Raw genomic sequence first — 14,820 nt, 5'->3', positions numbered from 1 at the left:
GGCTACGGGCACACTTACAACAAGCCCAGCAAAGAATGAAACAATTAGATGATAAGCATCGGAAGGAGAAGCATTTTGAAGTCGGTGAACTTGGTCTTAGTCAAGCTTGCCCCATATCGCCAAAGTACTGTGGCTCAAAGGAAACATTCTAAATTATGTAAAAGGTTCTTTGAGCCTTTCTCTATAATTGCCCAAAGAGGACCAATGCGTATACTCTTGAGCTTCCCCCGAAAAGTCGAATTCATCCGAATTTTCATGTCTCCCAATTCAAATCTTTTAAAGGTGATATTCCAGAAAAAGATGCAAGCTTGCCGGGGCACAGTGTTGGAAATCAACCACTTTTAATTACAGTTTGCATCCTCGGCACTAGGATCATGTACAGGAACAATCGGGAGATTAAACAGGTATTGGTTCAATGGTCAGGGCGGTATCCAAAAGATGCTACATGGGAAGATTTTTCTACATTCTGTATGATCTACAACCAGCTCAACCTTGAGGACAAGGTCATTTTTGATGGAACGGGGAATGATAGCCCACTCACACTCAATATGGATGACAACTTAGTGGGCCAACAATTGAAAGAATGGGCTTTAAGAGGCCTAATTGAGAAACAAGAGAACCAGCCTGCACCAATAAATGAAGAGGAAAAGGAAGAAAGCAACAACACCGAACCAGAAGAATCTAGAAGAAGAGGAAAACCCAATTGGATGCACGATTACGTCATGTGAAGGATAGTCACGCAATTGTGGTTTCAATAAACAGTTATGTTCTTGTTAGTTTGTTTCTTTTCAGTTGTAAGCATGAATATAAAAGAAGGTGATGTGAGCAATTGGAAGGTATCGAATATTTTACAGCAATTTACAAAATTGAAGGAGTTTCGCACAAACTCGAAGTGTGCATCGTTCTTAACAATTTGCTTTTAATTTTTAGAAGTTAATTTCAAATATAAAAACCCTCTTTCTTATTTATTTTTAGGAACACAATAAATTTCACCTTCCTCGTGGGAACAATCCCTACTGTCGCTACTACATATTTATTAATTTGATTTGAGTTGAGTTAATTTGGACGTGACACGACTAAGCGCTACCAGCCCATATATTCTAACAAAAAGGTAATTGTAAAAGATAGTTCTAATTTAATACAAATTAAAATCAAAAACCATTTATGAAAAAATAAGTTACCTAAAATTAGGAGAACAGGGTACAAAACACTCAAACAGAAGTTCTCAATGCATCAACCATAAAAGTTTCTGAAAAAATCAAGTTTATGAAAAACAACAAAAAAATAATGTTTTAATAATTGTAATCTGGTTAGTGATACAAAAAATTAAGTAACAAAACACATAAAAAAGTTATGTAACAAAACACATACAAAATCATTATTTATTAATTATTTATCATGTTTAACCTTTTAAAATTTTGATCGGTGTTTCATGATTTCAAACTCATCAATAATAAAAATAATAAAAGTTTGAGAAATCTCTTTTTAATGTATATTCGTAACTAAAATTTTTCAAAAGTTCTAACTTCAATAATAGGTTAAGTTCGATATTCAAAAAAATTAAAATATAAGCATCTTGAAAATTCAAAGCTAGAATTCAAAGATGGTTTCATGGAGAGGAAGATTTGGAAATATGAGAAATAGAGGAAGTGGGTGAAATTGATTTAGGGTTTGTATTTTGTTTCATGAATTTATATACTATTTTTACTATTTTATTTTATTTGTAGAAAGAACTGAAGGAACTAAAGATGCAGCTCTAGGATTTGCTAAACAAAGAATACACGGAACCCAGCATATCACCAATCAAGCACAGATCCTAGTAGTAGAGAAAACTGATGGGACAATGAAGTTGCGCATAGATTACCATCATACCGTCAAGGAAACAGATAATAAAAATGCCCAAAGCCTTGGACAGATGACCTGTTCAACCAACTGCAAGAGATATCCATGTATTCGAATATTGTTGCACGATTATGGTATCATCAATTGCAGATATCACAAAGAAGATATGCTGAAGATTACACTCAGGACTTGATATGATCATTACGAAGTCCATGTGACGCCTTTTGGTTTAACCCATGTGCTGACAATTTTCCAAAACCTGCTGAATGGCATTGTTAAGAGAATATCTAGATCAACTTGATGTGATCTTCATTAATGACATTCTTATTCAATCGAAAGAATGGCACGACATGAAAAACATCGGTCTTGCAGAAGCTCGAGAGCATTAGCTACACAACAAGCTAGAAAATGCTGATTTTGGTTTCGCTGCATTACGATCTAGGTGCTCTCCAAATATTGTCTATCAAGGAATCCAAGCACAGTGCAAGTCATAGTAAATTAGCAAAGGGATGGCTGGACCGCCAACTACTAAGTTTTGCCTAAGCTAAATGGAGTATTATCTATCTCCCTCCCAATCCAAACAAGCAATATGGCAAGACTAGAGGCTACACGTCCTTTTTGTCAATCTTTTCTAAAGACTACCAAGGAAATCTAATCCATATTCAGGTCATACGTGGTAGGAGGGAATGAAGTTGAAATGGAATGACATTCCTAACTCTTCCCTATATCAATGTTTGCAAAGCCATGGGAATTCCATGGCAATGGTTGTTCCCATATTCATTTGGATAGTCCCTTCCACTCATTTTAGAAGGTTGTAGCTATCCCCACTCCCTATTCTTCTAGTTTTGCAAAAAATTTCTCTCTTCTATTTATTTTAGCCTACCTAAACCATAGCGTATTTGGTATTGCCGTGTTAATGAATAGTGATAAAAATATTCTTATTATTATTATAATCAACAAGAATAATAATCATTATTAATTAATATTGTACAAAAAATTATAATTAATAATTATGATGATAATACTAATTAAATAATGACAATGATAATAAATAAAAGTAAATAAATATGGAACAAAAAATAAATATTATTTATTAATAATTTATTGCGACAAACTTATTTTAAATAAATGAAACAATAATTATTATCTATTTCCAAAACCGAATAATAAATATGGAACCTAGCACTTTTGTGCCCTTGCGCCCTAAATAACTATGTTTTCAAAAACAAATAATAATAATAATTAATTATTATATAAAATTAATACTCCCTCCGTCCCATATATGTTGTCTTGTTTTAAATTTTCACACGAATTAAGAAAAATTTATTGGAAAGTAAATTTTATATCAACTTCCTATTTTATATCCTATTTAATGTATTAAAAAATGATTGCACAATTTTCAAGGTGTAGTTAATAGGGGTATATCAGTAAAGAAGTGTAAAAAAGTATTACTAAATATGGTGATGACTATATATTTGGAACAAACAAAAAAGGAAACGTGGACAATATAATTGGGACGGATGGAGTATTAATATTAATATACTTATAAAATAAAAATAACTTTATATTATAATAATAACAATCTATATCATATTATATCATCTATACTATATAATTGAATTAAATATAATTAAAGTAGAGACTCTATAGTATAGCTATTTCAATTAATTGGTAATTACAATGTCATCATACAATTTTATTGGTGAAACCTTATGGTTTTTAATAAAATAACTCTTTTTTACTAACTTTTACTTCCTATTTTAGGGAAAAATAGGCAATTATTTTTGAAATTATATTTTAAATAATTCATCATCTTTTAAGTGTATTTTAATTTTAATTTCTTCTTATTAGATAAAAATAATTTTTCTTCACATTAGTTATAGTAAAAAATTATTATATTATTTATTACTTCACGCACACAACATATGCGTTTGAGGCTGGTAATGATGATATAACTTCTCAAATAACTATTATTTTTATGTTTTAATTGAAAAGTGCATTAGATTATTAAAATTAATCTTATTCCATTCCTTTCTCATTTCTTCAATTCCAACTCAGGTGGTCTCATTGTTTTCTTTAGAAGACCCTTGTTTTCTTATTAACCTTCAATCAACATTAGCCACAATAGAGTAAAATACTTTCAATTAAGATTACTAATTATCAAGATTATGATAAACCATACTCACCATATCTTTCGAAACCTCATATGGAGCACCAAATTATGACTTCATCCACATAGCGACATGCCAAAACACTTAAGCTTCGTTCGTGGAGATTCATAATCGGACGGTGTGCTCCTCTATTTGCACTGCAGAACGTGACAATGGCAATATGTCATAATATATCCCTCCAGTTGTATAATAATAATGACCATTTTTTTATATGGCTTCAGCTAACGACAAAAAAATAAAGACAATTAAAGGAAATTGGGGTTAGTCATTAGATCAACAACTGCTAAAAAGATTTATTAAGAATTTAAGATTCAGAATTTAACTTCAGGAGCTTCCCGAAACCCTATAACATTAAAGAAGTGACCCAAGACAAAAGCCAGGGCAGACAAGAGAATGGATTTACTTCTTTCACTTTCCACTATTTCTGAAATTATCCATTCAAAGCATCAGACAGAAAAACATCAAATAAAGCTTAAAGGTTGAAGGCCAGATGAGACTCACAACCTGCCTCAAAAGATACAGATCCACACCACATTTCGAGGCCACAAGGTATAAGATTAGAATGATGACAAGAATTAGACACGCAATTAATGATAACAAGATCCAGTCCCCATACATCACCTACCTTGTATTAATGCTAACATACTGAGAATGATTGGATTATATTGTTTAAAAAAATAAATTATATCAGGAACATGGAGAAAAATAAACATAACTCTTAAACAAATGGAACCAATATATATGGAAAAACGACACGAGTACGTGTAAAACCTTCAAACAGAAAATAGAAATTGCCATGTTAATTAATTGAAGCTAGCCACTCAAAAATATAAAGCATCTTGAGCAAGCGACGTGTTCTTACTACGAGCAACTTCATTTCCAGAAACAGAGATTAGGGAAATATTGATGTGAAATGGAATATCAATCTGCTGACACAGATTAAGAAATGAACAGGGGCCTTCATTGGGAGGAACTGAAGGTAATTTAGGGAACCTGATACAAGGTTCTCTCTAAGTAGACAAAACAAAATTCACTAAGACGTTAAGTGCATTTTTCCAGGAATGTAGATTCTGATTTTTATAGAATGGCATGATAGATAGCCTTGAGCTATAGTGTGCCCTTTCCTAAGGCACCTAACATCATGAACTTAGTGAAATACGAGATAGAAAATCACATTCACACAAGGAAAAGGACAATTGGGAGAGGCAAAAATATAAACATTTGAGAAATGTTTCCACCTGACAGTTTGGTCGGTATGGATACCAACAAGCAGAAAGTCGCCAAGTCCTCGGGCAAGCCTAAGTATCTGTAAATATGAGTATACAGAGTAAACAAGGAAAAACCTTGGTAAGGAAACCATCACTTTTATTAGATTTTATGCATTACTGTAGGCATGATGGGGGTCGGGGGATATGAAATTTTCTAAAAGCATAAACAAGCTCTTCAAGTGCATAAAAAATAAAACTGAAGACAGATTGAAAACAAAAGGGCAGGAAGATATAACCAATAGTTGGAAAATAAATAGCCATAAGTGTCGGCCACGGGCCATCAAACACTATTCAGGATGCATGCTCATTTCACCATTGTTATCCACAATCAAATGACAAAGCAAGTTATACAATCACGCACCTCAACATGTCCAGCATGGAATAGATCAAATGCACCATCTATATAAACTATTCGAGCATCTTGTCCAGGACCCTGAAAAGTCAAAAGTCATAAAATTTAGATATTAAACAACATCATTGAACATTGCAGTCAAAGTCGAACTAAATATCATCAAGCATGCAATACAGAATGAAGACACGTGTTACCTTAAAGTCAGGATCTCAACATATCAGTCAAGGTGAAATTCAAAGCTAGAAATGAATGCAGCAGGGAAATTAAATGGATGAACAAATTGTGTACAAAAACAAGTAGAATTATGAGCTACCATTTTTCACTTATAATTTGGGTGAATTCAGTCTATCCGAATAATTTCTCGATACAACAGGTAAACTACAGCTTGGTCCATACTGGCTAATGGATAATGCCATTTAGAATGAAAAGTTTTGCTTTGTTGGAGCTCATACAAGAAAAAACAGATTGTTGGATAAGGAAAATGGAAGTATGAAGTCTTTTTTGTTTTTATGACAGAGAAAAGCAAGAATGGTTGAAGGCAAAGAAAAGATATTGCTTACTCTGAAGAAAGAATTTAGGAACTATTTTGGTAATATAGAGAACTTCATCAATAGCTAGAGCAACATTTCTTTGGCTAGTTTTCAAATTGATCCTGCAAATGTGTGTATAGATAGAATGTAACATTTGTTTTATGTGGAAGGCACTCCTTGGTAAATTATAGTACCTTTCCATTGGAAAATTGGACAATCCTGCGAGATGTAGGTAAAAAATGAGATATTCTTGTTCCACTACCAGATCCACCATCTTCAGATTTGTGGCTATGGCCATGGCTGAATTGTCTTTGCAGAGAAGAGTGGTTATGACTGCCACCGGTTGACCTCTCTCTCACACAGAGAAGCATACGACCTATTATGCAAAGCCACAAAAAACTACTTTAATTTTTGGACAACTACATGAACAGCGTCCGGGAGTCGAATGTTTAAGTTTAGAATTGACCAAAAAATATAACGTTACAGGTTGTCTCCTAACACAAGCGCTAAAAGAGTGATTGCTGAGAAGTGGCATCACTGTGTGACAAATAGTTTTCTCTTGGAAAACCACTATATAAAATTAGACCTTCCGCTGTGCCCTTAATCCATATATGTATGTATATATATTGATTTGGAAAAATATTAATGGAATAGTCACATCACATGCCACTAAATCCATGAGAAGTTGCAAGAACGAACCAACAATGTCAGTACTTGAGACCCCTTCAGTGCGCTTAATCTGTTTATAACCGCCCAACCTTCTTGGCGAGGGCATAAGCATCAGTCCCATCTGGAAGAATGCAGGGATCATCCCCATGGATAATGTAATCGATATTGTACTCATCAAACAGTTTCCTCATGAAATCCTCAGTGATAGCATATGGAGCATCAGGAATAACTTCGTCCACCCATTTTACACCACTTACCATGATCATCCTATGACAAGTAAAATCACAAAGTGGAGGTGTTGGTTAGAAAAGCTGCACTGCAGAAGGTCACTCTGTGAGATTGACCAACAAAAGCTATTGGACTGAATCAATGAGCTAACAAAATAAAAGAAACCACATAGCGAGCGACCTAGTAAAGAAGGAAAACTATGTAGCAATAATGGATATAGACAAACCTTCATTAATTTCAAGTGCAAAGCAATCAAGCAACCATACAGAATCGATAATCACACAGAACGCAAGAAATTGGGTGCACATGCAAAGAAGGTGAACATAATGCAAAATCTTCGAAAAAATCAAGCAAGAAAGTATGAAATGAGAGGAAAGGAAGAGGGGAAGCTGAAGCGAGACCTCTCACTAAGAGGCGTGACCGGAGGGCCTTTGTTGGCAATAATTTCAGCATCACTTACAACACCGACGACCAATTGATCGCCGAGGGCTCGAGCCTGGCGAAGGGCGTTGCAGTGGCCGTAATGCATCATGTCGAAGCAGCCATCCATATACACCCTTACCGGCCTCTTCTTGCGATTCTTGGGCAGCGCAAAGTTGAAACCTAGCAACGAGACCGCAATCACCAGACCTCCGATCAGCCAAGATGCCAGAATCCGCGAGCTCAGATGGCCGTTCTCCCCCTCAGACCCCATTTCTTCACTCTTCTCTAATCAAAACACACAATACCCATCAACAAATGTTGTTGTGCAAGAGAGACTCTCTTCTTCTAATTTCAATTTTAAATTACGACGACGTAACCTCGACACACGTATGGCCTTATACAAAATATCAAGAATAATACTGAAGAAGAACACCAAATTTCGTGTTTATCCCTACATATTTAATAAATATCGTTGTACAATAAAACATAGCTAGACAATAAAACAGTAAAAATTTGAAGTGCGGAAATAATGGATAAAGCATCCTCAATTTCTAAAATTTTCTAAATATACTCATGATCTTTAAACAAAATACATTACATCCAATTTACATAAAAATAACATTTAAGCGAAAAGCTAGCATAGGTCGGAGGGTATCGTGTTCTGCCACGTTGCAATTCCCTCAAGTGTCTCGCCCCTCGATCTCAACGTAAGAACCTGCACCAAACAAGCATAGTGAGCCTAGAGACTAAACAAGTAAAAACCTTTAATAGCAAATACTAGATAATACATGCACATGCCTTTAAAATAATTGTAATCAACTACTTTAAAACTTTACTCGAAAAAAGCTTTTAACTAAAATAAGACTTGAACTTAAAGAGGTCACATGCATTCAAACTCACTCAACTTGAACTTAAAAATTGAAGCTTAACTGAAACTCATACTTGAAACTTTAACTGAAATTCATGCTTGAAACTTTAACGGAAAATCATGCTTGAAACTTTAACTGGTCTTTATCATAAACTTTTCTGTGAATTTAGATCTTCGATTGTGACTCCTTGTTCTATTTATCAATCTATAGCTATAGTATTATTGTAAGGTCCAAATCAACTAAACTCGCTCACAACAATTTTAAAATAATATTTAATGATTTTATATCATAAATTGTTTAATTTATGATTTAATGATTATGTTTATTTTATGTTTAACAATTTTGATTAAGTAAATGATTTCAGGTCGAGTTGATTTTGGACTCACGGGACGAGACTAATGTAAGAGTGGGTGCCCAGTGAGCCAACCGTGTGGCTATGAGCTTTGATGACTCTTTGTATAAACAATCTTTTGTTTAATATTATTTACACTTTTATTAATGGCAATGACTTTATATTACTTCATATTGTTATATTGTGATATACTATTGTTGTTTTGATAAAGACCTTGAATATACCATAGTGTATGTAAGATGTGGTAGAACATGGGGATGTCTATCATGAAATACATCTTATAGTCACTGTATATTCTAAAACCGTTCCTAGTCGATTGAGCCGTCCGATAATAAGGATAAGGATCGCTCGAGTTTGAGACTAGCATTTGCGATGCGGAGTACCACGTTTCATTGGTAGGGAACATGGAGATGTTCGAAGCATGCAAATGGATATTCATAGGATGAATAATCGAACTACCCTATCCGGACTTTCCAAGTGGTTATCACTTATCGAGTGGATGAAGTCCGCGGTTTTGGTTGTACACCATTAGTCCTTACGACTTGAAACATCATGGAGACTCTATATGCTAGTACTGTGCTTTGACTCGTTTACCGACTCTGAGGGGGTCATCAGGTGTCGAGATTGGGTACAGTTACAACACATATAGGAGTCGATGCATTGTTGTCAAGGATTCACCACATACTTGCGAGTGTGGATATCCTATGCGATCTGAGGAGATATTAGTGTGACAAATCTCTGGCCAGAGTACTTGATGTGATTTAAGAAATGGTTTCTTAGTAGCACATGCGATGTCACTAATTTGATCTTCAAGATGTATTGCATAGTTATCGAATCTTGAGCGACTCTCGATATACCAATGGTTGTTGATTCGATCGGATATTTGGATGAAGGGACCGTACTGTACGCTAACCAAAATCTACTGGTTCTTGTAGGCACTATCAGTGATACCTAGGGAATCATGGGCGATGTTGCTAGGCGCTTTACCATGATTCGTTGGGCAAGTCGGAAAGTGTTGTTCCGAGTCACAAGGAGTTGTGAGCCCACGGCTAGCTGTATCCCTGAACCATTGAGGGTCACACAGTGTAATGGAGTTTTAATCCCCGTTGAGATAGTTAAATTTAAAGAGTTAAATTTAATGAACTAAGGAGTTGGACTTCTTAAATAAGAGTAAGGGAGTAGGATTTCCTAAAATGACATAGGGATGGACATTTTTGGAAACCACTGAATTCGGATTCAGGAAAATTTATTTTGACTTTAAAATGTGCAGAAATGGTTTCTGTGCACATTGGTGAAATCGGTTCATCAATCGGAGTCACGATGAATTTTATATTAATTTCTGAACGTGCGGGCTTTGCTTGTCGGGCCCTAGCTTATGACTAATGGGCCCTAAGGTGTTAGTGGCCTGCATTATAAATAAGTTATTGCAGTACAGAAATTAGACACAATAGGTCATTATTGAGAGACAGGATTTTCGAAAATAAACCCTAGCCTCCTCTCAAGTTTTCGGCCGCCCCCCTTCACTCTGTCAGAGAAAATTCCGGTCTGTGATTTTTGAATTGCAGTCAGGAATAACGAATCAGATTCGTTTAATCTCTTCGCAGAAAAACTTCTGATAGATTTTCTAGTGCAATCTATCAGAGGGATTTAAACCCCATTCGTGGACCTGATTGAAGGAGTTCATCAGTTCCTGGGAGATACAAGAAGCGCAGAGAAATCTGTGTGGTGTCCATTAATCTCGATTCGAGATTGAAGGTAAAATTTAATTAATTGTTATTTGAATTTTACACACACAATAATTTAATCGTTGAATGGTTGATACCCACACCATGGAATTGTTCCATGATAAAATTTTTTAAACTTCCGCTGCACCGGGTATCAATCGTGATTGATCAGAGAGCCGCGTTTTCCAACAGTGGTATCAGAGCCAGGTTGCTCAGATCAAACGATTAAATTAATCAATTGTACAAAATTTTTGAATCTCGGTTTTTGGAAAACAAAATAAATATTTTTAAATAAAAATAAAATTTTTCGGGGCAAAACCCGGGCAGCGATTGGATCGCTGCCCGGTGGGGCAGCAATTGTTGCTGCCCCGGGCGGCGCACGGCGCCGCCCAAAGGGGGCGCACGGCGCCGCCCAGGGCAGCGCTGGGCGCTGCGCAGGGCAGCGCTCGGCGCGGCCCAGGGCGGCGCACAGCGCCGCCCAGGGCGGCATTCGGCGCCGCCCAGCGGCGGCGCCAGGCGCCGCCAGGGCAGCGAGAGTCGCTGCCCCCGGCCCGCGCCCCGGGTGCGGGCCGGCCCGGGAGTGTCCCAGGCGGCCCGCGGGAAAAATTATATTTTTATTAAAAATTAATTTTAATATGTTAAAATTTTATTTTTGGTCCGGTCAAAAATTGTTTTTGATTGGTTCGCGAGATTTCGGATCGAATTGTTCGAGTATGTAAATTTTAAAATTGATTTTGGATAAATTTGAATTTTTGGAAAATTTTAATATTTTATCCGTAAATTGAATTTTGAAATCAATTATTTTGGTACAATTGATGATAAGATATGATCTTATGATATATTGAGTAAAATATGATTTTATTTGTAAAATTGGATTTTATAGATAAAATATGATTTTATTTGATATAGAGATAAAATATGATTTTATATGTGAAATGAGATTTTATATAAAATATGATTTTATCTTGTTTAAATTTGAATTGCCACTGCATGTTATCCAATAAATTAATTTTGAATTAAATGTTATTGGATAAGGATGATCGATTGCCATGACCAATTTGTAGGTGTATGTTAGGAATTTACATTTTGTTTTTATTGTTGTTGGTTTTATTAATGGGCCTGGTTTATGGCCCGATATGAATGTCATATGTAATAAAAGTGGGCTTGGTTTATAGCCCGTTCCCACCCCTAAAAATGTATCCCTACTTGTCATTGTTATTTATTGTAAATACATTAGATTTAGTGGGAGATCAAGATTTGAAGACGGTGGGCCCAGCAGACAATAAAGACTGAAGAAATGTAAATTGGAAGCACATGTAATAGGATTGCATTGCATACTGCATATTACCTAGGATTGGACTAAGACCCGTGATTGGCAACCACGGGTCAATTAGAAATGGAATCGATCATCCTATATAATATTTGATATTATGATTGTATGCATGTTTAGACATAATTGCGTGAATCCGGCAAGCATGCAATAAATTGAATATGATGAGACAAATAATTTTATAATTAAAAATCCCTCATTTTAAATATGATTTAAAATTTATATCAAGATAAATAAAGGAAATTTAAATTTGTTTAAATGTTCCCACCTTCCATCAACGGTCAATGTATGTGATGCTACCCGCGGATACGGTCCGGCTCATATTATTGGGGGGGCCCGTCCGTCGGAAAGCTGTACATTGGATCGACAAATGTTGTAAGTTGGGTGGAACTCCCATGGGATCGCTCATATTATTGGGGGATCCACATGGCGACCGTCCATCACAACTTAATATTGATGGGTCATCTTGACATGTCACTTTAAACGGCGTCATATTATTGGGCCCTTATTGGACATGAGGTAAATACATGGGGGTTGCTTAGGAAGCAATTGGGCTCTACCTTTTGAGAATTATGGTTGGCTGATATTATTCGGGACCATAAGTTTGTCAATTGGACTCCATGTTCTCACTAAGGAAAAAGTTTCCCGTTTTCACTAGAGGGTGAAATCGTTAAAATAGTGGGAGTGAGATTCATAAAATTAAATTCGCCTATTTTATGTCTTAGTAAATTGTTAAACAATCATTGATATATGTCTGTTTTCTTTTCAGTATTTCATACAATGAATTCGCGAAATCCATTATTCTCGATCCTCGAACAAAACAAGTTGACTGGCGCCAACTATACGGAATGGTTCCGGAAGTTGAAGATTGTCTTAACTTCGGAGAAAATGCTCTACGTGTTAGAGAAAGCACCTCCGAAGGAAGCACCAGCTGACATAAGTCCGGAGGAATTGGCCAAACTTGATGCATGGTGTGACCATGACATCAAGACCAAATGCTATATGCAAGCCTCGATGTCTGATGAACTCCAGAGGCGATTTGAGGACACCGTGAATGCTGCTGACATTCACGCTCAACTCAAGGAACTTTTTGGGGCTCAATCGAGGGCTGAAAGGTTCGCTACTGTTAAGGAGCTAATGACGTGTCGCATGCGTGAAGGGACTTCGGTCCGTGATCATGGGGTACGAGTGATTTGGCTCATACAGAAGTTGGCGACCCTAGATTTGGTGTTGGAACATGAACTCAATGTGGATTTATTGCTTCTGTCTCTTCCTTCTTCATTTGATGGATTTGTGATAAATTTTAATATGAACAAGATAGAGGCCACCCTTGAAGAGATGGTCAATATGCTCGTTACATATGAATCCACACTTAAGAAGGATAAGCCAGCTTTCTTGGTGGGCTCCTCATCTTCTGCTAAGAAGGGGCCAAGTATGAAGGGCAAGAAACGTTCTGCCCCACCCAAGAAAGTCGAGCCCGAGAAGAAGCAAAAGACAAAGGCTTCAAACAATGGAAAATCCAAGGATGTTTGCCATTACTGCAAGAAGCCGGGTCATTGGAAGCGCAACTGCAAGGAATATCTAGAGCAGTTGGGAACTGCAAAGGGTATGTTCTATATTGAAATAAACATTTCACTTAATACAACTTCTTGGGTATTGGATACCGGATGTGGATCTCACATTTGCAATGATTTGCAGGTGATGACAAGAAGTCGCAGGCTTAGAATGGGTGAGACCCAGCTGAGGCTCGGGAATGGTTCCAGAGTTGAAGCTACGGCCATTGGAGATGTTTGTTTGACTTTGCAGAACGGTTTTAAATTATTGTTAAGAGATGTTTTATTTGTGCCAGATTTAATTAAAAACATTATTTCTATTTCTATGCTTGATAGAGATGGTTATTCTTGCAATTTTGTGAATGGGATTTGCAATATTTACAAGAATGAATGTTTAATTGGAAATGGACAACTTGAAAACGATCTATACAACTTAAAACTAAAAGACGTTCCAATAAATTATATTGATAAACCGGCGACAACAAACAAAAGGAAAATCGATAGTCAAAACCCGGCGAACCTTTGGCATGCTAGGCTAGGTCATATTTCCTCAAGGAGGATGAACAAGCTAGTGGGAGAGGGCATGTTTGATGTGTCTGATATTAACTCTACCTACTTGTGAATCCTGCCTAAAAGGAAAAATGACTAAATCTCCTTTTAAGGGAAACCTGAGCGTAGTCAGAATCTGTTGGATTTGATCCATACAGATGTTTGTGGTCCATTTAGAGTAGGGACTCAACATGGCCACACCTACTTCATTACCTTTACTGATGATTATTCAAGGTATGGGTATTTATATTTAATGAAATATAAGTCTGAAGCATTTGAAAAGTTCAAAGAATTCAAGGCTGAAGTAGAAAACAAGCTAGGTAAAAGTATTAAAGCACTTCGATCGGATCGAGGTGGAGAATACTTAAGTACCGAGTTTTTGGACTATCTAAAAGAGAATGGGATTCTCTCTCAGTGGACTCCTCCTATGACACCACAGCTTAATGGTGTATCGGAGCGTCGTAATCGAACCTTGTTGGACATGGTTCGATCCATGATGAGCTTCACTGAGCTTCCACCTTCGTTTTGGGGCTATGCGCTTGAAACGGCGGTTTTATTGTTGAACAACGTCCACACTAAAGCAGTGGACAAGACACCATACGAGTTATGGAATGGCAAAGCTCCTAAGTATTCGTACTTGAAGATTTGGGGATGTCCTGCTTACGTGAAGCAGACAGTGGGAGACAAGTTGGATAGTCGATCCAGCTTATGTTATTTTGTGGGGTATCCGAAGAACTCAATCGGATATTATTTCTATTATCCTGCTGAAACAAAGGTGTTTGTTTCTAGAATGCCACCTTCTTGGAGAAGGAGTTCTTATTGGATAAGAAAGGCGATGATGGAACTCGAAGAAGTTCGAGAAGAGCCCGAAATACAAAATAACGATCCTACACCTCAGGAACCATTGCTGGACACACCTGCACCTAGAAGATCCGAGAGGACTTCTAGACCTCCCATTCG

General features: G+C 36.5%; 1 pseudogene; it reads right to left on the bottom strand.

The window, feature by feature from the left end:
- Positions 1-3,918: 3,918 nt before the first annotated feature.
- Positions 3,919-7,927, bottom strand: LOC140888574 (ethanolamine-phosphate cytidylyltransferase-like; annotated as a pseudogene).
- Between the last annotated feature and the right edge of the window lie 6,893 nt (positions 7,928-14,820).

The sequence above is a fragment of the Henckelia pumila genome, chromosome 3, assembly GCF_033568475.1.
Source record: "Henckelia pumila isolate YLH828 chromosome 3, ASM3356847v2, whole genome shotgun sequence".
NCBI lineage: Eukaryota > Viridiplantae > Streptophyta > Magnoliopsida > Lamiales > Gesneriaceae > Henckelia > Henckelia pumila.
This window is presented reverse-complemented; position numbering and strand designations above follow the sequence as displayed.